Raw genomic sequence first — 24690 nt, forward strand, 5'->3', positions numbered from 1 at the left:
TGCCCGTGGAGCAACTAAGCCCGTGCGCCACAACTACTGAGCCCACGCGCCACAACTACTGAAGCTCACGCGCCTAGAGCCCGTGCTCCGAAACAAAGAGAAGCCACTGCAATGAGAAGCCCACGCACTGCAACGAAGAGTAACCCCCGCTCGCCGCAACTAGAGAAAGCCCACATGCAGCAACAAAGACCCAACGCAGCCAAAACTAAACTAAACTAAAATAAATAAATTAAAAAAAAAGAAAATCCCCTGAATTCTCCAAATAGACCACAAAAGCAACCACTCACCAGTCCCAGGCTCTATCTCAGCCTCCACCGCTCTCTGGGGGCCTGGCAGCATCCTCTTAACTGCTCTCCCATGTCCGCTATGGCTCCTCGACAGTGCATTCTCCACACGGCCGGGGTTAATGAGACCCAGTCTCTCCATAAGCCCAACCCTTCAATGGGTTCCTATTGCACATGTACAAAAACTGTAAATCCTTACTGTGGGCTACAAAGCCTCCCTGAACTGGCCCTGGTGGGCTCTGTGTCCTCAATTCTGCTCATCCTCTCCATCACCCTCCCCTCTCCAGCCACATTGTCAGTCCTTATTGTCCTCAGACGCAGGCACATTCCCTCTTCAGGGCCTTTGCACTTGCTTCCTTCTGTGTCACATGCTCTTCTCCCCAAATATCTGCATGGCTTCATCCTCTCTCACTTCATCCAAGGTCTCCCATAAGCCAACAACTCTCAAGGAGGCCTTCCCTGCCTCTATATAAAGCTGTCCCATAACTATCTGTCTATTTTCCTTTATTATCCTCCCATTTCACTTAGCTAATATTAAGTATTTATACATTTCAAACAAATGCATGCTCTCAAAGGCAGGGAGACATAGCCTGTCTTCACCATTGTATCCCTAGAGACTAGCCCAGGGCCTAGCACACTGTAGGTGTGAAGGAACAGACACATGTTAAATTGTTTCCCTTTATTGAAGGAATTTTGAGAGGAAAGTAGATCATTGGTTAAGAGTAGGATTTGGAGTCAGGTTGCTCTGGGTTTGAATCTTGCTGTTATTTATAGCTGTGGGACCCTAGCAAGTTTTTTAACCTCTCTGAATCTTGGCTTCTCTTCTGCAAAATGGAGATATCAAAATACATCAAAACAATGTAAAGTGCTTATTGCAACAGGTATCACTTAGTACTGGTTCAATAAGTTATAATATTTCTAATTATCAATATAGGTCACTAGCAACCGGTCACCATAGATTTTTCTACATTTTAACGGAGACCTAGAATATTCTGTGTTTTGTTCTTTTTACCGCTTTAAAAAATGTTAACAGTTGACAGCATAGTAAAGACTCAATCTTTAGAGCCTTGATAAAAACACATTTTTAAATTCTTTAGAAACAAGCCTTACCCCACTGTAGGCACTTAAGAAATGTTGACTATAGAGAATTATCATCATCATCACAAGAGTGTTATTTTAGCACAAACATTACGAAGAATGGGAAAATGTTGTTCTTTGTTGTTCTGAAAGTAAGCCCCAGCCTTATAGTTAGCATGCTGAGCATAACTTCGCATCAGGAGAGACGAAGGCTTTGCTTGTATATTTTTTCAGGCTATTCAGGTATTAGTGCTTGGGGGAAATTCCTTGAGAGGCATGTTGAGCAGCCTCATATCCTCCCATATTCTTGGTTAAATTTAAAGCTGAGGTCAGAGTGCATCTGCCTTTCCTGACATTTCAAGAAAAGTGGAATTCTAATTATCTTCTCTATTTATTCCATGAACACAGAAAAGGGGGCTGTGGTTCAATGATAAATCATGCAAAGTGGGACACCTTTTCAGTTGTATTGGAAGAATGAAGTTATGTCTAAGAAGTGACCTATTACATTAAAATATGTGTGTATCTGTTTGCATGTGTCTGTCAAATAAAGGTAATTAGGTCCTAGAGTTCTGTCACTCATTATATTATGGATATTTGGAAGCTACTTAATTTAGTTATTTTAAAAAGTCATTAAACTTTAAGGAGACATGTTATGACATTAATGTTAGATAACACCTATTCTATTTAGAGGTTTTAAAGTGGGATATAGTTTTATAATATAAAAATAACCATTTATTGACAGATTCTCACAATGGAAATGAAACTCTAGATTCGGGGCCCTCTGAAGAACCCACGTGAGTCTATATCTCTCTCATACCTAGCCTATGACTTCAGACATATCAGATGATCATTTAAATACCTGTTAAAGGACTGGAGGACATATATTTTAACATAAAAAGTTTTTTTTTTTTTAATAAATTTATTTATTTATTTATTTTTGGCTGTGTTGGGTCTTCGTTTCTGTGCGAGGGCTTTCTCCAGTTGCGGCGAGCGGGGGCCACTCTTCACTCTCGCTGTCGCGGCCTCTCCCGTTGCGGAGCACAGGCTCCAGACGCGCAGGCTTAGTAGCTGTGGCTCACGGGCTTAGTTGCTCCGCGGCATATGGGATCTTCCCAGACCAGGGCTCGAACCCGTGTCCTCTGCATTGGCAGGCAGATCCTTAACCACTGCACCACCAGGGAAGCCCCTAAAAAGTTTTTTAAAGTATTCATGCCAATGTTTCTAACATGTTTATCTCTGCATAAATATTTCCCCCAGTTTTTAAAAATATATATTCTTATAGAGCATTGTTTTATACTTATAGGTACTCAAATCTTTCAATCATTTATTGTTTCTGATATTAGCGTTGTATTAAGGAGTGACTTTCATACTCTAATAGTATATAAATACCACTTTTTTCATATTTTCTTCTGGTACTTTTAATTTTTCACATGTAAATATTTCATCTGTAATTTATTTTTGTATATTGCGTGAGATGAGATACATAGTCTCCTCCAAATTGTTCATTAATATTGCCAAACACTCCTTATTAAAATGTATTTGTTTTCTATTGATTTAAAGGACATAACCATAAAACAAAAATTATATCATAGGTCATGTAACTGTATTTTCAAAAATGGGAAAGATGGAGAATTATAAATGCCAGCACAATCGTTCTTAATACATTCACCCGAAGTTTTTCCTTCCGTGAGGAATTCACTCTTCAGTAAATCAAACCAGCAAGATGCTTTCACTACATTCACACCTTTCTTTTAAGGTCGGGATACTGGACCTAGAGCATAAAATTATCTTCTATTATGAAAACAAAAGGAGCCTAAAAACAGTCCAAGTAAATGTCATGAAAAGTCATTTGGGTCTAAATATGTTATAATAATACAGACTGATAACTGTACTAGTGTGCAAAATTTCAGTGTTTTTTAAGGATTCTTCAGCAAATAAGTTGACTTTTACTTTCAGTACAACGGAAAAAGTATAAATGTTTAATAGCTTGAAGTATCAGCTATTAAACATTTAAGGAACATTACTTAGTTCCTTAAACTTGTGTTTTATTTAGAATTCTGTTGTTACTTTTCTTTAGTGAGACAAAAATTTTTTTTAACTGAAAACACTGGGGTAAGGCAGATGCTTATTCTTTCATCTGAAATCATGCTGCCTCTAATCTCTTTTGATATCCAGCAAGGAACATGAAGTCCATACAGGGGCTTGTAAAGGAGAAACAAGTTGTAATAAACTTTTTTCCAGGGCTTTATTTAATATCAATGCATCATGGAAAGAGAACACTAAATTGCTGCTTATAAACTAAATGTGCATTTCAAGTAAAACTTCTAACATTCTAAACAGCTAGATTAAAAATACCTAGAGGTCTGATTTTAAATGGCAAGCAAAGGTGAAAATTAAATGTCATTATCTAGATCTGAACATTTATGAGCCACATACATAGTGAGTTTTATATTTTACCTTTGTTTACCTCTAGGGATATCACTGCTTTGTGGAACTAAATTTCACAGTTCACTATTAAGTACATTATCCTGCCTCACTGTCCATGACTTAGATACAGATAAATGAAATAATTCATTATAACCAATTGTTACGATCAATTGATAGTTAGAACACTGTTACGATCAATAACTTGACTTCATACACAAAAAAAGTTACCAAAATTTATTGAATTCCAAACTGAGCCAAACCCAAATGTTAATTATCTTTGAGCTATACATCAACCAATTTTCATAAATAACCAGTTCACAGTATGACACTATCTATTGATTTTTTTAAATATTTCTGAATTGGGCCACTAAAATATTCTCCAAATAGAAGTAAAGTTAAATTTGGTTTGAGATTATATCTATTCTGATACAATTCTGAAACCAATCAAGGAGTCAGTGGGTAGATTATTTGTACAACATTTTGCCCTAAAAAAAAGACCTGTTTAAGCAGAAATTTATATAAATTTCTTACTGATGATATGTCTGTAAAATAATGATGTATTAAATTCATTATTATATGTGCAATATATAATATTAATATAGTTAATTCTAAAATAATTTAGGATGAAATCACCCAAAATATTATATAAATTGAGTCTTTTCCTTTCTATAGTCATGAGCTGTCTTAGTGCCCACGTACAATTCTCAAGCGAATTAATAGGAAACAAATTGTACTAGCTTGCTAGGGCTGCTGTACCACAAAGTACCACAAACTGGGCAGCTTAAACAACATAAATTTATTGTCTCACAGTTCTGGAGACTGGAAGCCCAAGAACAAGGGGTCCTGAGAAAGAGAGAATCTGTTCCAGGTCCCTCCCTTAGCTTTTGGTGGTTTGCTGGCAATCTTTGGCATTTTTTGGCTTGTAGAAGCATCACTTGATCTCTCTCTTCATCTTTACATGATGTTGTTCCCTGTGTGTCTTTCACTGTGTCCAAATTTCCCCTTTTTATAAGCACATCTGTCGTATCGGATTAGGGCCCACCCTAATGACCTCATCATAACTAATTACATCTGCAAGGACTCTATGCCAAAGAAGGACAGATTCTGAGAAGGGGTTAGGACTTCAACCTATGAACTTTGGAGGGATACAAGTCAATCTATAACACAAACAGACAAGCCATGCCCAAACCAGAACCCCGGATTGCCAGGTCTAATGAAAGTTGTGAAGATAAGAAGGCTCAAACCCTTGACTCAGATGAAATGAATTTTATTCACTTGTGTTAACATAGCTCTTCATTGCTCTGGCCGACTGATCCTTATTTTTTTAGGTTCTCCAAGTGCTTCCAAAAGCAAGCCTATTTGCAATTTGGACAATAAAAAACTGGTCCCTAATAACAAAGTATTATAGAAACTAGGTATTTAAAGATAATAGGACCTTGATTGAAATACTGTTTATTGTATAACTGAATCAGTACAATGCCAGTGTATCTGACCTCACCTAAGATCTGGAGATACAGTATGTGAAATAGAAAGGACATTCTTTTATTTTTTAAAAAATATTTATTTATTTATTTTGACTGCTGGGGGTCTTAGTTGCAGCGTGAAGGATCTTTAGTTTTGGTACACGGGATCTAGTTCCCTGAACAGGGATCGAACCGGGGCCCCCTGCATTGGGAGCACAGAGCCTTAACCACTGGACCACCAGGCAAGTCCCAGAAAGGGCATTCTGAATCAACAGTTTCATGACAATCAGAATGATACTACAGTCTCCCTGACCCCAGATCAGCTATATACAGCTTGCCTCTATGTAGCTTTGGCCACACATGGATGGAAAAACACTATTATTTAGTCATATGCATAAAGATCTAAGCCTTCCTTGGTATTGCAAGAAGAAAATGTAGAACTAAATTTCATCTAAGCAACTTGTATTAGTTTCCTGTGACTGTTATAACAAATGATCACAAACTTGGTGACTTAAAAACAGCAGAAATTTATTCTCTCAGAGTTCTAGAGGCCAGAAGTCCAAAAACAAGGTCTTGTCAGGGCAGTGGTCTTTCCAAAGGCTCTAGGGGAAAATCCTTCCTTGGCTCTTCCAGCTTCTGGGGGCTCCAGGCGTTCCTTAGTGTGTGGCCGCATAATTCTAATCTCTGCCTCTGCCTTCACATGCCTACTCCTTTCTGTGTCTGTATCTTCCCTTCTTCCGTTTCTCGTAAGGACATTTATCATTGGATTTAGGGCCCATCTGGGTAATCCAGGAGAATTTCATCTCAAGATCCTTAACTTAATTATATCTGCAATGACCCTTTTTCCAAATAAGGTCACATTCACAGGTTTTTGGGGTTGGGATATGGACATATCTTTGAGGGAGGGCACCTTTCAACTCACTGCACATCTGTCCAAGAATGTCCTTTGTATATTAATACTATATTTAATATTTTTCAAAATAAGTAGTGATATGTTAGTACATTAGAAGTAGTATATCAGTTGACAGAAAACAAAAACAAGAAGTGTTCATACTGGGGCTAAATCGGGAGAAATAGAAATTCCACTAAGCTTTTATCGGCTTTCACGAGTTCTGCTAGATGTGCTTTAGCTTCCAGCCTCATCCTGTGGCTCCTCTCTCTTCCATCTCTGCACTTCAGCCAGACAGCAAGTTACTCTCCACTGTCTCTCTTCAGGGTTTTTGCCTGAGAATCTTATTCTATTCTGCTGGACGCTGAGTCTCCTGGTTAACTTTCCTCATCTGTTCATCCTTTGGGTTCAGCCCGAGAGTTACTTTTCTAAGAAGAGTTCCTGACTCAACAAATCTGTGTTTGATGTCCTTCCTATGGGAATTCACGGCACCATGTATTAATCTACCCATAGAGACATATGAGAATCAATGGAGTATCAATGGAGTAAAGTGAAGATATTAATGTGTCATCCAGTCTAGGAACCAGAACACACTATCTCTATGATAGCCATATTGGCTTCTAATTTAATTGCATTATAGTCAGAACATGTTTTCTGCATCAAATCAATCCTTTAAAAATCTTAAAATTTCTTTTATGACTTGGTAAACAATCAACACTTGTATATGTTTCATGTGTACCTAAAAGGAATTTATATAGATTTATTTGATCAATTAGATCAAGCCTGTCAATCATGTTACTTAAATCATCTCTATCGGGGCTTCCCTGGTGGCACAGTGGTTGAGAATCTGCCTGCCAATGCAGGGGACACGGGTTCGAGCCCTGGTCTGGGAAGATCCCACATGCCGCGGAGCAACTAGGCCCGTGAGCCACAACTACTGAGCCTGCGCGTCTGGAGCCTGTGCTCCGCAACAAGAGAGGCCGCGATAGTGAGAAGCCTGCGCATCGCGATGAAGAGTGGCCCCTGCTTGCCACAACTAGAGAAAGCCCTCGCACAGAAACGAAGACCCAACACAGCCAAAAAAATAAATAATAAATAAATAATAAATAAATTAAAAAAAAAAATCATCTCTATCCTTACTCACGTTGGATTCTCTATCAACTGATGGAGATTTAGTCATGTCTTTCATGATGATTCAGGTTTTATCACCCCAGAACTCAAAGACTTTTCCCCCAGAACAATCTGATTCATTTTGAAGGGGCCAAATAATATTTAGATAGCAGAAGTAAAAATGGGCCATCTATATATGGACATAAAACAAAGTGTGAATTCAAGATAATTCTCTTTTCCCATTCACGTCTTGGTGTAATCCCCTCCCCTTGAGTACGGGTGGGGCCCGTGACTTGCTTCTAATCAATAGAACATGGTGAAGATGCTGTGCAACATGGGATGTTGCTCCCATGACTACGTGGTCTTACATGGCAAAGGTGATGGAATGGTTCTCCTGTGGTTATTTTATGTTGTGTATGACTCCTGCCTTGACAGCTGACTTGCTTTAGAGTCTTGCTCTCTTTGCTGGCTGTGAAGAAGCAAGCTGACATGAGTCCTAGAACTACAAAGAACTGAATTCTGTCAACAACCTGAGTGAGTGTGGAAGCAGACCCTTCTCCACTGGAGCCTCCAAATACAAACCCAGCCCTGACTGACACCTTGATTGCAGCCTTGGGGAGAACCCAACTAAGATGTGCCTGGACTCCTGATGCATAAAAACTGTGAGATAAGTAATGTGTGTTGCTTTAAGTTGCTAAGCTTGTGGTCATTTGTTATGCAGTATAGAAAATGAATACTATTTGGCAAACATTTATTACTGAGAGCAGATTGAGGGCTAGGAATAGATAGACGACCAGCCCAAGAAAATCTAAATATCATTATAATGTTTCCTACGTCCTCCATTTTTTTCTTCTCTTATCCTATAGACATATTTAAATGAACAAAGATTTCCGAATATGTGTGCTTTTTTTTTTTTAATTATTTATTTATTTATTTATTTATTTATGGCTGTGTTGGGTCTTCGTTTCTGTGCGAGGGCTTTTTCTAGTTGCGGCAAGCGGGGGCCACTCTTCATCGCGGTGCGCGGGCCTCTCACTGTCGTGGCCTCTCTTGTTGCGGAGCACAGGCTCCAGACGCGCAGGCTCAGTAATTGTGGCTCACAGGCCTAGTTGCTCCGCGGCCTGTGGGATCTTTCCAGACCAGGGCTCGAACCCGTGTCCCCTGCATTGGCAGGCAGATTCTCAACCACTGCGCCACCAGGGAAGCCCAATATGTGTGCTTTGTGTGGCATTTTTGTAATACAGCGCACACACACACAGACACATACACACACACAAAGAAACATCCTAAATGCCCCCAACAAAGATGGACTAGTTAAATACATTTGGGTATGTCCAAATAACAGAACAGTATTTAAAATATTCATACAAATCAATATAGATGGATAGCCAAGAGATATTGTTAAGTTAAAATTTACTGATACATAATAATTATAATCCAATTTGGGCTAAAAAAGAGAAGATATACTATATGTAAGTGAGATAACACTTGCTCTCTGCAAACTACAGGAAGGTAGAATGTTTGAATACATAAGGCCATTTTAATGATAATAGTGAATCTAAGAAAGGTTTGACTTCCTTATAGTAGATAAATGTTCTGTGCATAGAAATTACTTCAGTTCCTAGGATTATCTAAATTAGCTTGTCCTTCCTAAAAAAAATGAAAAAAAGTAAATATTGGTGCTGATTTTTAAATTGTTAATGACCTGTTAATTTGTGGCTATGAGATCCCATGGGGACAAGACCATGTTTGATATCTGCTGCAATTCCTATTTCCTTTGGCAGCCAGATCCAGTGAACAAATATCTGTGGCATGCAAATCACCCAGGGTTTGCCCGCAGCAATCTGCACATGCCCAGATGCACAGTCATCAGCTTGACACCTTATAACATAGCTGCTGTTGGCTTTTATCATCTCTGGCGTGAATCCAAGGCTCATTCTCCAATGGAAGAGACAAGAGATAAATCATCTAACTGACTTGGCCTCGCTATCATCAGACTCCTTTGTTGTGAACACATCGTACAAGGAACACAAACTGATCAGTAGCATATGTCACAGCTGGCCCCGAGACCTCAATTTAAAAATCGGGCCAGCTTTTCTTCAATAGCCTCTGAGTGTATAAATACCATCTTCAAATATATAGAATACTATATATCAAAATGAAAAAAATGCAAGTTTCATTTTCAGCAAAACTGCTCTCTCACTGAATGAACAGGACTAAGTGTTCCCATCCTGGCAAGATCGGACAGCAGGAAAATGTATTTGTTTAATTACAGTCTTGGAAGAGAATGGTACATTCTTAAGCTGCAACTTTCTGGAAGAGAATTTAGAATATACATTGGAACCTTCCCTGAAAGGGGTTTTAATTGAATAATGGACAGCAACTTTCTACAAGAGAAACTTAGAACATATCTGAAGACCTTCCTTGAAAGAGGTTGCAATTCAATAATTATATTGTTATTGTTGATTGTCTGCAAGGAAAGAAAGAAATATTGTTCCTAAAATTATCACATAGAATAAGGTGAACATGGGACTTGGAACTGAAAATGTTCCAGGCCATTTTCTACATGAGATTATTTTACTTTTTTAGTGAAGACCCATTGTAGTACAGTAAAAATGAGGTCTGTAACACATTTGCACTGACTAGTGTTTTCTAATGGTAGAATGAAATATAATTGTCAGAGTCATTTCGTGATACTGCCTTGATAGGTAAAATATTTGCTTCTAAACCAAGACTGTTTCTACTTCAGTCTTTTTTTTTTTTTTTTTCATTAAATGAGTGATTGACTGATTTATTATTTTTCTAGAGAGAGCCTTTTACTTCCGGTTCAGTCCACACAGCAGAGAGCATTCAGCATCATACTGGTGACTGGGAGCCACCTCTCTAATTCATATAACCTTCTACTTCAATCTTAAACCTATATTTTACAAATTCATTTTAGAAAAGAACAACTGCACATCCATATGCAGAAAAAAAAGAATCTAATTTTTACAGGCTTTGCAAAAACTAACTCAAAATGGATCCTGGACCTAAATGTAAGACAGAAAACTATAAAACTCCTAAAGATAACAAAGGAGAAAAATCTAGGTGACCTAGAGTAAGCCAATGATCAGCACCGAAGGTATGATCCGCACCGAAGGTATGATCCATAAAAGAAATAATTGATAAGACTTCATTAAAATTAAAACCTTCCACTGGAGAATGTCAAGAGAATGAGAACACAAGCTTTGGCCTGGGAGAAAACATTTGCAAAAGACACATCTGATAAAGGACTGTTATCCAAAATATATAAAGAACTCAATAATAAAATAAACAACCTAATTTTAAAATGGGCAAGAGATCTGAATAGATACCTCTCCAAAGAAAATATATAGATGGCAAGTAAGCATATGAAAAGATGTACAACATCATATGCCATTAGAGAAATGCAAATTAAAACAACGAGATACCCAACACACCTATTAGAATGGCCACAACGCCAAATGCTGATAAAGGTGAGGAATAACAGGAACTTCCATTCACTGCCGGTGGGAATACAAAGTGGTACAGCCACTTTGGAAGACAGTTTGGCAATTTCTTACAAAACTAAACATAATCTTACCATAGTATCCAGCAATCATGCTCCCAGGTATTTCCCTAAATGAACTGAAAACTTATGTCCATACAGAACTCTGTACCTGGATAGTTTACAGCAGCTTTATTCATAATTGCCAAAACTTGGAGGCAACCAATATGTCCTTCAGTAGGTGAATGGATAAATAAACTGTGGTACATCCAGACAATGGAATATTATTCAGTGCTAAAAATAAATAAGAAATAAGCTATCAAGCCATGAAAAGACATGGAGGAAACAAAGTTTAAAGAAGTTAATCTGAAAAGACTACATATTGTATTATTCGAAGTATAGGACATTATGGAAAAGGCAAAACTACGGAGACAGTAAAACGATTAGTGGTTGCCAGAGGTTAGAGTGGAGGGAAGGATTACTAGGCAGAGCACAGAGGATTTTTAGGGCAGTGAAACTATTCTGTATGTATGATACTACAATGGTGGTAGACATTTGTCAAAATCCATAGAATGTTCAACATCGAAAGTGAATTCTAATGTAGATTATGATAGACTCTGGGTGAGAATGATGGGTTAATGTAGGTTCATTAATTGTAACAAATGTACCACTCTGGTGGGGGATGTTGATAGTAGGGATAGTTGTACATGTGTGGAGACAGGAGTAGATGGGCACTCTCTGTATTATCTGCTCAATTTTGCTATGAACCTAAAACCACTCTAAAAAAAAAGTTTATTAATTAAAAAGTCAAACATTCAAAATTATTTATTTGCCAATATTTATAAATACTAGCTTAAGCTATTTAGTAAGTTGGGGGGCTCTAAATAGTTTTTTTTTTAATAGAAAAATATTTAAGTAAAATGCAGATACCCAGGACAAGGTATAAAAACATACTTATGGTCCCCCAAATAGAAGCAGTCTAAAGAACAGTATCATGTGGACCTCAAAGAAGCAGCCGTCTCTAGGTAAGTTTTAGCCAGTGCTTGAGACGGGGGGAAAGGAAACAACTTAAGTTTCCCCTTTTGGTGGTAAATGTACTTTTGCTTCTCCAATTCTGGAAGAATACACACTGAGCATCGGCTTAGCATCAGGTCAAGAGAGGGTCTGGCTGAGGTGGTTAGGAGGATGGGCGGCAGGCCTGGGAAGTAAACCATCTCAGTTCTTTTACTGGGCTTCCAACGCCAATCTATGGCAGTGTGTTTCTGGCTTAGTTCCCTCATTACTTACTTTCATACCTTAGTTTCAATTTTCCAGAATTGATGGCATCGTACCATAACAAAGATAGATTCATAACCCTAGAAATGGAACAAATTTATAAAAACAGCACTACAGAATAAGAAAGAATCTTAGGGTTTCCATCATTTTTATCCTTTTCTACTCACTCTGTCTCTTAATGACGCTTTTTAGAGTATGTGCCCTTTTTGAGAAGTTCGACATTTCTAAGATGCATATATAGTTCCAAGGACCAGGCTCTAAACTTGTCTTTACTGATGAGACCCAGTTTGTGGGATTTGGGAATGAAGCTAGATTCACAGCCTCATCTTTTCACTATTAGAGTGAGAAAGTCTTCAATTCAACTGAGTACATACTCAATGGGTGTACCATAGGCAGAGTACCACTGCAGGCGAGGTAGATGGAGCCAGGAAGGGTTCTGAAAACCACTTTCCTTAAAGAAGCTTAAATTTCCTTGATGTGACACCATACGTAAGAGTTAGATACTATTAAAAAAATATATATTTTATTGAAACCTAAGAAGGATGTTCCATTTTTGTGTGAAGTTCTTTAATCCCTGCCTCGTGACTTTCAGCAAGGAAGGCTGATGTTGAAAAGAGAGAAGAAAGGATTTGTGGTATAAGACATACTTATAGCTTGAGTTGCTTCAAGTAACCATTAAAAACATGAGGCATTGGGAATTCCTTGGTGGTCCAGTGGTTGGGACTCCACGCTTTCACTGCCATGGCCCAGGTTCCATCCCTGGTGGGGGAACTAAGATCCCGCAAGTCACAAGGCGTGGCCAAAAAAAAAAAAAAAAACCCCCAAACCAACCAACCAAACAAACAAACAAAAAACATGAAGCATTGCTTATTAAGAAGACCTATGGGTAACTTACTGTGAGAGAGACTTGGAGTGCAAAAGATTCCCACTGTTACCCCAAGTGAATTAAGTATGATGCAGACCTGCTTTATTAAGTTCCGTTTAACAAAAGAATTTACTTTGTCTTAGCAAGAGTGTTGCATAAGTGGAATTCATTCTCATGATCTTTATTCATTTTATAAATATGTCAGGAATGGGGCTTTACTAATATTAACTCATTTAACCTATGTAACAACCCCCATGACGGGTTAATGATAGTTGTCTACTGAGTCAGCATTAGTTTTATAAAGTATTTCTTTTTGAGCTATAATTAGGGGATAGATGTTTAGTAATAAAATTTGGGTAAAATGAGTTGGAACTGGATATACAGTAGTATTTACAGAGATCCTACCATTGTAATTAACTTAAACGTCACTAAATCAAAGATTTGCTGTATTAACATATATATTCTTAAATTTCCTCTAAAATTAGATAGAACTGATATGACTGACTGTGGCTTCCTTGACATACTTAATTTCCTGAATGTTTGCATCTGTACAAGACAAGAGGATTTTTCAAACGATAGTAAAATAAAGACTTTTAATTATTTAATCTTAAATAAAGAATATTTATGAATACTCATCTTACTATTATAAGAAAGAAAGATTCAAATCCCATTGTTGAAGTTATTTTGGTCATGCATCCAAGATTTTCATCATCCTCTTGTCACACAGATTACCTTAGCAGAAAATGCAAACCGCAAGAAGGTGAAAATATAGGAGCAGCAATACAGTTGATTGTTTTTCAGAGGTCAGCTCAGATCATGCAGTCTGCTCTCTGACAAGGTCTGTGATGCCACGTGTTACAGATGGCGCATTTTACAGGTTGTTCCCAGCGATGAATAACACAGTGCAGAGAACACTCCAGATGAATCTGAGCAGCAGTCTGAACGCTCCTTTAATTTGAATTTCATTATCTCAGGGCTGAGCATTCTTGTCCTGGAAGAGCACACTGCTCTGTTTTGGGCTCCCTTTCAATAAGTGTCTCCTTGGAACCTTTTCCTCCCCTTGGCAGCACACTCAGCAGTGAACAACTCCACAAGACTGCCATGCAGTGACGCAACACTGCAAGCTAAAGGCCACCTACACGGTGGAGCCTGAGCGTGCCCCATAAAGTGGCTGGTAGAACCTTTTGCCTCTGCATATCCACAGCTCTCACTAATTTGTATCACCTTCCATCCCAACACTCAAGGACATTTTCTGGAGCTACCATTATGAGGCCAAACTGTATTTCTCCATCACAGAGAGGTGCTAGTTACTTTGGAATAAAGCCCAAATTACCTAATTTATTTAGCTGATTCCTTGCCAAAAGTGGGGCTTGATATAAATTCAAATGCTGAAACTCCACTTGTTTTTAAAAATACCACTGAAAGGAAAATTTAGACTGGGTACCAGAAATACGTTCTTTTCTTTCTGAGATGGTAAAATTCTGTCCCTCTCACTTTCTAGCCATTTTTTTTTTCCCCCCAGAGAGCTGTCCAGGGAAAGGATGTATGATAAATGTGATTTTCATATAATAGATCTGTATTCATACTTGAAAAATCTCATCATTCCTATGGGCATCTTTAAGAAAACTATAAAATTACACCCTCCTTCATTTCATAATGTAATCATCACCACCACCTTCTATACTGATTGAACACGTACTTTGACCTCTATTAGGCACTGGGGATAAAGAGATGGATAAGGCCATCTTTGCCCTTATGCATTTGCAGTCCAACAAAATTCTAATGCATTTAAACTTTTATCTCCCTTCCCATTGGCCAGAAAGTAAAGGGAAAGAACCTTAAAAATGAAACCTTCAATAATGAAAATACAGTCTGGTGAGGGTTGGGACTAGCACTGCTAAAGAAATCAGACTTTGCTTAAGCAAGAAAGACCACAGTGAGAGCTGAATAATGCTTTCCCATCCCCCCCACTCCAGATGTCCACATCCTAATCCCTAGAACATGTGAATATGTTACCTTATATGACAGAAGAGACTTTGCAGGTGTGATTAAATTAGATTTTGAGATTGAGATTATCCTGGATTATCTGGGTGTGCTCAACCTAATTACAAGAGTCCTTATAAAAGGGAGGCAAAAGGGTCAGAATCAGAGGGAGAAGATGTAAGGACAGGAGCAGATGTTAGAGGTGAGAAGGTGCTATGCTACTGGCTTTGAAGATGGAGAAAGGGGCCATGTGCAAGGAGTGTGGGTGGACTTTACACACCAGTAAAGGCAAGGAAATGGATTCTCCCCTAGAGCTTCCAAAGGAATGCAGCCCTGCTGGCACATTTTAGACTTCAGACCTCCAGAACTGTAAGATAATAAACTTGTGGTGCTTAAGCCACTAAGTTTCTAGCAATTTGTTACAGCAAGGACAGGAAACTAATATGGACACTCTTTACCCCACCAGAAGCTAGAACTGGTTCCCAGCGCAAGGACAGATAAACTTGATCCTTGCAATTCCAAGTAAATCTTCAGCACTGGTCTATTCTAAATTGGCTATTTCTTTGAACTTATCTTCTACCACTCTCCCTTGAAATCATGGCTGAAGTCACTTCAGCCATATTGACCTCCAAGCCGTCCCCCAAATGGGTGAAGCCTGACCCATCACATGTTGTTCCCTTCTACCAATATTCATACAGTTTCCTCATGTAACTGCACGTCCTCAGACAGGCCTTCCTGGACTACTCTTTCTTCAAGTGGCCCTGTCATGTCCCTTACACCTCATTCTATTTTGCTTCACAACACTTACAACGACCTCATATATTTGGTCATGTATCCATCTCCCCTGATAGAATGTAAGTTCTGTGTTTTGTTCACTGCTATATTCCCAGAGCCTGGACAATTCCTGCAACATTGTGGGTGCTCAACGCAAAATTTTTGAATACTCAAAACTACTATGTGAGGTACTGATTGGTGCATCAAATAGTGTTGGGGTATCTCTCTTTCTCCAGATAAAGAACATTAGCTCTAGACCTTTCCTTGTCCTGAGCTTCTAATCTTTGTATACTTTTGGAGTTAATGAGGAAAAATGAGCAGCAACTTCCCTTGGAAATATTAAGAAAGATGTCTTTCACTTTCTGAATGAGAGAAAGAGAGAGTTTTATTTCTGGTGAGCCAATACAGTAAATATGCTGTATTGAAATAATTGAGTTGAATTGTTGAAATCTAAGTTCAATATCCCTCCTAGTACTAAGACACACACACTCTCTCTCTCTCTCCTCTTGTATATACTTACATATATACTTTACATAGCAAAAAATACATATTGGGATGTATAGAATTTATGAACTTTATCCCACAAGCAAACTTTATAACAACATCTCAAAAGGCTATAAAGAAATGGGTGGATCATAGATCTGGCTCAAATTGAGTAACTTTCTATAAGACCTAAGCTATTGCAGAGAATAACCTAATGCTTATGATTGAGAACATACTCAAACTTCATATTTTAACCAATATAACAACAGTTGTGTATAATATAATAATAAATCTAATACACATAAAATAATAAGATTGGTTTTTAAACAATCACTTTGTAATTTACAGAGCCAAGTGATTATTTTCTGCCTAAAATCAGTCCTCTTATAACGTACTTCACTTATTCTAACAAGGCTATCCTTGTTCAGAACATTTTTATAACTTCTTTTGTTTGGAATTGCCATCAGAGATAGAGGAAAGAAGATGTACAAATGGCCAACAAGCATGAGAAAGAAAGCTCAACATAATTATTCATAAGGGAAATGCAAATCGAAGCCACAATGAGACAATACTTCACATCCACTACAATGGCTATTATTTAAAAAATGGAATGTGACAAGTATTGGCGAAGACGTGCATAAGCTGGAACCCTCACATATCCTGATAGGAATGTAAAACGGTACAGCTACTGTGGAAAACAGCTTGGCAGTTCCTCAAAAGTTACACACAGAATTACCATATGACCTAGCAATTTTACTCCTACATACATACCCTCAAAGGATTGAAAACTGATACCCAAACAAATACATGTACACAAATGCTTACAATATTTAGCACTATTCACAATAGCTAAATGGTAGAAACAACCCAAATGTCCATCAGTGGATGAATGGACAAACAATATGTGGTATATCCATACAATGGAATATTATTAAGCCATAAAAAGGAATGGAGTATTGGTACATTCTACAATGTAGATGAACCTTGAAAACTTTATGCTAAGTAAAAGAAATCATACAGAAAAGGTCGTATATCATATGATTCCATATATGTGAAATATTCAGAATAGGTAAATCCACAGAGACAGAAAGCAGATTGGTGCTTGAAAGGGGTTTGGGGGGAGGAGAAAATAGAGAATGACTGCATAGTGGGTACACAGTTTTCTTTCTGGTGATGAAAATATTTTAGAACTAGATAGAGGGACTTCCCTGGTGGCGCAATGGTTAGGAGTCCTCCTGCCAATGCAGGGGACACAGGTTCGAGCCCTGGTCCGTGAAGATCCCACGTGCCATGGAGCAACTACACAACTACTGAAGCCCGCAGCCTGCGCGCCTAGAGCCTGTGCTCTGCAACAAGAGAAGCCACCGCAAAGAGAAGCCCACGCACCACAACGAAGAGTAGCCCCCACTCGCCAAAACTAGAGAAAGCCTGCGTGCAGCAGCGAAGACCCAACGGAGCCAAAAATAAATAAATAAATTTTTAAAAGAACTAGATAGAGTAGTTGGTAGCTGTACCACATTGTGTAGGTACTAAACACCACTGAATTGTATACTTTACAATGGTTAATTTTATATTATGTGAATTTCACCTCACTTTAAAAAAAAATTGTTTTTAAAGATGAGAAGACTCTTGAATTCTCCAAGGCTACCTACACAGTGACATAACATATTGCTTGTGGTTAGGTGCTTAATAAATATTTATGAAATTTAATGGTAGAAAATATTTATGTCTTGAAAGTAAATTTATTTTTTGGAATTGATCAAGATCATTCTAGGCCAAGTCAGCTGAATAAGATAGGTTATCAAACTGAGTCATGCCATCTTGGCTGTTAAAATAATAACGTGTAACTACGAAGTCAGAGACTACTGCCAGAAACTCATGAAACTGAGCAGGATCCTGTGGGGCCTTCCCCAGGAAAGACCACCCCACTCTGAATACCCTGTTTGAAGAAGAGTTTTCTTGTTTGAAGAAAAGTTTTAGCCTCATAGGCTTTCTCCAAGTTCCAAAGAGCAAATTTAATCAGAGAAGTGAGAAAATGCAGTAACAAAGGAAAGCAGTCAAGCAAGACACAATAATAATAATTTAGCCATAAAACAATGTCAAGGACCTTCATTTCTTTATTAAGGGCTATAGATAATATTCTGAGTCATATCCTTGAGTTGTTTTTCAGATACTAAAATGCCAACCAGGTGGAGGAAGTTAACTGCATGCTGACCACCAGCACGTTGACTCCAGACCAGTTGTAACCAGAGGTTGACGATGTTGACTCCTGAAATACCACCTGGTTACCTCATCACTAACCAATCCACGAGCTGATCAGGGACCTTGTGAACCTCTCCCTCAACTTACCTTTAAAAACCCTTCCCTGAAAGCCATTGGGGAGTTCAGGTCTTTTGAGTATGAGCTGCCTGTTCTCTTTGCTTGACCCCATGTTGGATGCCTTGCAATAAACACTGTACTTTCCTTCACCACAGTCCAGTGTCAGTAGCTTGGCTTTACTGCACATGGGCGAGCAGACCCAAGTTTGGCTTGGTAACACTCACATTTCCCTCTGCCTAGTGAACCTGTTCTTCAAACCCTCAGCCCACATGTCACCTCCCCTTGGAGCTTCTCTTCCCTTGTCAAGCAGAGCTTCCCTCCTGGATCTTCCACTTTGTACTGTACATAGCTACCTAAACACTTGCAGTGCTAGAACTCATCTGTCTTCCCACAGCAGTGTCATCTCAAAGGAAAACAACAGCTCTATTTTATTGACAGACACTTAGCAAGGAGTACCATGTTTGCAGATAGAAGGTCTTCACAAACATTTGTTGAAGGACAGAATGAATGAACTAATGAACAACTGAATGAACAGAGTTTGGTCTGGTTTGTAAACTGACTTGAGAGACAACTCGGAAATCAGAATTTCCTATTTGTTTTGAGTAATATCAACATTCTGAAATTAATGTATACCCATCCAATATAATTGCTGAAAGAAATTCTCTTTGGCTGCTTAAATTCTAATGTCTTTGCTAAAATCCATCCCTGTCCTTTAATTGACATGCCTTTTCTCCCTGGGGTGAATGGTATGCATAGTAGTCTTAAGCATCTTAAGGCAGATGCTCTTAAGACCAAAGTTTTTCAAAATAAACATGTGCTAACTTGCTCTCATAAAAGTAAACAATGGGTCTTTGTCATTAAGGAAGAAATGTTTTAATATTTTTGTAATCAAGCTGCCACCGCAATTCTGCCAGGCCTTTCTTATCTCCTGGGAACATCCTCTGATAACAATGCAGTTTTGTGCTAAATTTCAAACAAATCTGGGCCACTGCAGGTTTGCAGGGGTGGGGACGGTCATGTAATTATGTACCTTCATTCTGCTGTCACACAAAACAAGATGAAATTCTTAGCGTTTTTCTTTGACCTTGGGCCACTTCTTAAAACTTGAAACAGCATGAAACTTAAAGGGTTCAAGCAAATTGAAATAAGAAAAAGCGGTGTTCACCTGAAACTACACCAAACTGATAACAGAAGATTTTACAAAGCTGTGCTTACAAATCTCCCGGGTTTTGTAAGCCAGTCTTATTTAAATGGCCAATCATTGGGATAAAATTCACATTACAGAACCTCCATCACCCTGGCACAACCCTCATGATTCTTACCACTACTTGGCATTATACCATATATTTATTTGCTTATCTGTTTATTACCTTTCTGTCCCAATAGCACGTGAGTTCTATGGAGCAGGGACCGGATATGTCTTACCACTGCTGTGCTCTCTGCAGCCAAAAGGGTGGCTAACACAGTAGGTTCTCAATTCATATTTGTTGAAAATATCTTTCGTCTAAATTACGTTCCACAATTGTGATAATTAAAGGAGGTAAGGTATAAGCAAGAGGTGTTTTGAAGTAATTCAAAACAATAAGCTTCACCCAGTCATTGTTAAAACCTGCAAAATTCACACACTTGCTAGTGGAACTAGATCATTAGAGACACATTGTATGCGAAATGAAGGGGGACATAAAACAAAGTGCCTATATCTCCTTGCTCCGGTGAAGTTGAAATCAATATGTAGCACACACTTAATCTGATAAGTTATGAAATATTATTTGAATGAACCGTCTATGGAGCAGTAGAGTTTAAATTCTGAGTCACCATGTAAAACTTTGATATATCTCAAAATAAACATAAGTCTGGCACAGAAATGATCCCATTCTATTGTACAGTTGTGACCATATTTTTAACATGAGACAAAGAATGCACTCAGCAAGTATTTATAACAGGAGATCAGGGTAATAATACTAGATTTGCTCCCAACATGTGCCTTGACTCCTGGTTCATTATGCTATGACTATGGTTTCTATCTCTCATTTCCATCACTGCACTCAACTCTTAGACCTAGTGATAAACTCAGCTTCACCTTCCTGGCTGGGCCACCCTCTGGATTTAGCCCTTCTAGGAAGCACCTCACCTGATCCAGTGCACCTCTGGGGTCCTATCTACTGGCCTGGAGCCCCTCAAAGACAGTTTGAACACAATGCTCCCATCCAGCAGACACAGGGTGGAGTTTACCCATCTGAACACAATTACATGCCATGAAAACAAACTGCTTCCCTACAACATGAAAACGGGTGGATGCGATATTTCCAAATTGCTTATTTTACCCATAAACCTCAAGTCCACTCTCGACATAGGAAGATAGAAGAAAATCTAGTTTAAGTGTTCTTGTTGTGGTAATGTTACACGCAAATTGATCATGACAGCTGAGTCTTGGTCATAAGCATCAACAAGATTTCACAGCTAGTGCTGATTAATAAAAGAACAAATTCAATAATAGCTTGTGTTGGGGCAGTGTGGGGAGCCGTGGGGAAGCAGAACCTTCCAACCATTCATCCCAAGTTACTGTGGGGTTGGAATCCATGTTGTTGGTATCTGAGGTTTACCCAGGATATTGGGTCCTACATGGCAAGGCAGTATAATATGTGCTGCTTTCCAGTTAACTGATTAAAACACAATTTATTGGCTTTTAAACATTTCTAAAAGCAGTATATGCTTATTGCAAAAGCAAAACTCAAAAGACCTCAAACAAAATCGAAAAGTGTGAAGTAAAATATGAACATTCGCCTTTCATTCCCCAGGGATTGAGAACTGCTAATAGCTTGGGATATACTCTTTCCAGACATCGCCTATGCACACACAAATTGTTTTTACAAATACAAAACTAGTTTTATATGCCATAATCACATTAACTTATTTTTAACAATAGTTCAGAAATATTTCTCTCTCCTCTGGGTATTACAACTAAGTTTTTTTCCTCCCCTCCAAGTATTAAGAGCAAGATACATTTAAGCACACTGATACATTTTAGGTATTTTGAAAAAGAATTTCTCTTTCTAAGGAATGAAATTGGAAATGTTCAAAAAAAAAAGGATAAAAAGTATCACTAGACTGAGTCTTTTCCGGTTGAATGATGGTTCTTTTTTTGGGGGGGGGGGTGGCGAGCACAGCTTGTGGGATCTTAGATCCCCAACCAGGGATTGAACCCGTGTCCCCTGCAGTGGAAGTGTGGAGTCTTAACCACTGGACTGCCAGGGAATTCCCAAAGGTCAGTTCCTTTTTACTCCTTACTTATGGCCAAGTTTCATGGGCCTCATTCTTTTTTTTTTTTTTTTTTTAATTAATTTGTTTATTTATGGCTGTGTTGGGTCTTCGTTTCTGTGCGAGGGCTTTCTCCAGCTGCGGCAAGCGGGGGCCACTCTTCATCGCGGTGCGCGGACCTCTCACTGTCGCGGCCTCTCCCGCTGTGGAGCACAGGCTCCAGACGCGCAGGCTCAGTAGTTGTGGCTCACGGGCCCAGTTGCTCCGCGGCATGTGGGATCTTCCCAGACCAGGGCTCGAACCCGTGTCCCCTGCACTGGCAGGCAGACTCTCAACCACTGCGCCACCAGGGAAGCCCCGGGCCTCATTCTTTTGATATCATCAGATCCTCCTTGGGAAAAAATATTTTCTCTTTAGCTATATGGTACTTCATTCTTCATGAGATATCAAATTCAATACATATGTTACTGTAATTGTTACATGTTCTATCTTCCTCTGCAAGGAATCCCTACAAAATTTACATTTAAAAAATTCTAGATATAGTTTAATGGCAATCAGAGAAAAAAAAAAAAAATCAAGATTCCGAGGAACTACATCTGAAGTATAAGGATTGTATCAACATCATCAAGAAGGCAGCCAGGCTTTGCATTTTTGCCTCCAACTGTACTTCCTTCTAACTATCCTTTTCTCCTTAAACTTTTAAAATTTATATAATGAGAATGTATACATACACCACTGTGTTACATAGAACATTTTGCAGCTTGGTAACAACGGCACAAGCAGTGAGTCAGCCAGCATATATTAAGTACCTACTGTGTGCCACATACTGCGCTAGGCCTTAAGGAAACCAAGGCGAAGAGAACTTTGCCCTTGAGCAACTGCTCAAGGTGGGGACCTGGCTGACAGGGACAGTGGATGTGAAGGACCAATGACAACACAATGGTATGTTGGCCAGGGGAGCTCAGGGAATAAGTAGCCCTGCAGTGATGTGGAGAAGGATTTCCAGATGGTGACAGATGAGCCACGTGTCCTGAAAGACAAATAGGAATCCACCAGGTGAAGAATAAGGAAAGAACAGTGGACAAGGAGAAGAGCCAGAAGCAAAGCAGAGAAGTAAGAGGACGGGGCATTGGAGGTGAGATTAAGAGTCTGGGCGCCGGGCCCGGGGCTGTGTGACTAAAGGTGGGTAATAGTGTCGGCGACACAGGTGGGGGCCAAGCAGACAAGAGCTTTGTGTGAAATCTTTTTTTTGTTAAATAAACTTATTTATTTATCTATTTATTTTTGGCTGCGTTGGGTTTTCGTTGCTGCGCGCGGGCTTTCTCTAGTTGTGGTGAGTGGGGGCTACTCTTCATTGCGGAGCATGGGCTCTAGGCACACAGGCTTCAGTAGTTGTGGCTCACGGGCTCAGTAGTTGTGGCGCAGGGGCTTAGTTGCTCCGCGGCATGTGGGATCTTCCAGGACCAGGGCTCGAACCCATGTCCCCTGCATTGGAAGGCGGATTCCTAACCACTGCGCCACCAGGGAAGCCCTGTGTGAGATCCTGAGAGCATGGGCAAGATCACTGAAGATTCTGTCAAGAACTAGGAAATAAACTGAACTGCCACTTAGTTTAAGTAAATGTAAAAAATTCATGAACACCAGCCCATACACATGAATCATAGGAAAACTACTCAGGCTCTCATAGGAGTCTATTATTTTGGATAAAAGGATAACAATCTTGATTATCTGGTTTCCCAGACCACAAAAGATAAGAAACTGCACACGTAAACATTTTTTATTTGGTATCTATATATGATGACGGATGTTAACTAAAATTATTGTGGTAATCACTTTGTAAGATACGGAAGCCAAGTCACGATGCTGTATATCTTAACCTTATACAGTGCTGTATATCAATTATATCTCAGTAAAACTGAAAGAAGAAGAAAGAAAGAAACAGCACATAAAAAGGGAGGGAAATGAGAGCTGCCAGAAGCAAGTACACTGAAAACAGCAAAAAAGGGACAGCTGAGGGTCTGAAGACACAAGGTCGGAAGGCAGGGGGGCCAGAGCAGGCTGAGGGGGAGGCCATCGCAACCACCTGAGAGGTAGCTGTGAGGATCAAGTGAGTTAATATTTGTAAAGATTTAAAATGCATGTAGACACTAAATGAGTCTGCTGTTATGTTATACTCGTACTAGAACCAAGTATAATCAACCCTATATTTAGATGAGGAAAGTGAGGCCTATGGATGTGCCCAAGGCACCATGCCAGCCAGTGGAAGAGACTCAGCCAGGAAACTAGACTCTGAGTCTAGTTTCTTTTCACGACTCCAAATATTAGAGTAAGTTCAATTGGAGAAGGCAGACAAATGTGACTAGATATAAGAAAGAATTGCACTTTGAGAATGATTCTCATGCAAAATATAAATTCAAGGGTTGGTGGTGGGTGCGCATCCTCATAGCGGCTGGCCTCCTGAGTCCTGTGCCGTTCCAGAGAGGCTGGAGCTATGACAACAAAATGCCCTTCCACAATGAGGCGGCCTGAGAGGGCTGGGGGGCGTGTGGGAACACATCCCCTAATCTCCTGAGTTTTCCTTGTTGACTAAGTCAGAATAAAACCTGTGCTGTCCTCCCAACGTCTTCTGTTGACCTTTTTCATAAGCTAGCATCCACTTTGGTCTCTCTCTCTCTAATATGTCCAAATCCCCTACCCAGTACTCCAGTCCCTGCTCTAGAACTGGACCTCCATGCCCAGTCTGTGTGTGCAAATGCTAGGGCTGCCCTAGTTTTCATACTCTTGTCCTTTCCCTGGGGGTTTGTACTCCCCCCCTCTGCATCTGCTCCCCACCTGCCATATAAACACATGCCCTTCATATGCTTGGACCCCCTAATTAATGAACTTCTACTGGAATTTCCAGCTGATTTCCCTGGTCCCCGGTCCCCAGATTGCATATCCAAGTACAGACAGCTTCAAGATAACAGATTGGGACAGTT

The 24690-nt window shown here is 39.3% G+C and overlaps 1 protein-coding gene across 5 annotated transcripts in view; it reads right to left on the reverse strand.

The window, feature by feature from the left end:
* The window catches only part of PHACTR2 (phosphatase and actin regulator 2), a gene marked incomplete at its 3' end in the record, with an annotated part of 263313 nt that overhangs the window by 156240 nt on the left and 82383 nt on the right, over positions 1–24690 (reverse strand). The gene's annotated exons all lie outside the window — the stretch shown is intronic.

Source organism: Balaenoptera borealis, assembly GCF_965194805.1.
Source record: "Balaenoptera borealis genome assembly, chromosome: 9".
NCBI lineage: Eukaryota > Metazoa > Chordata > Mammalia > Artiodactyla > Balaenopteridae > Balaenoptera > Balaenoptera borealis.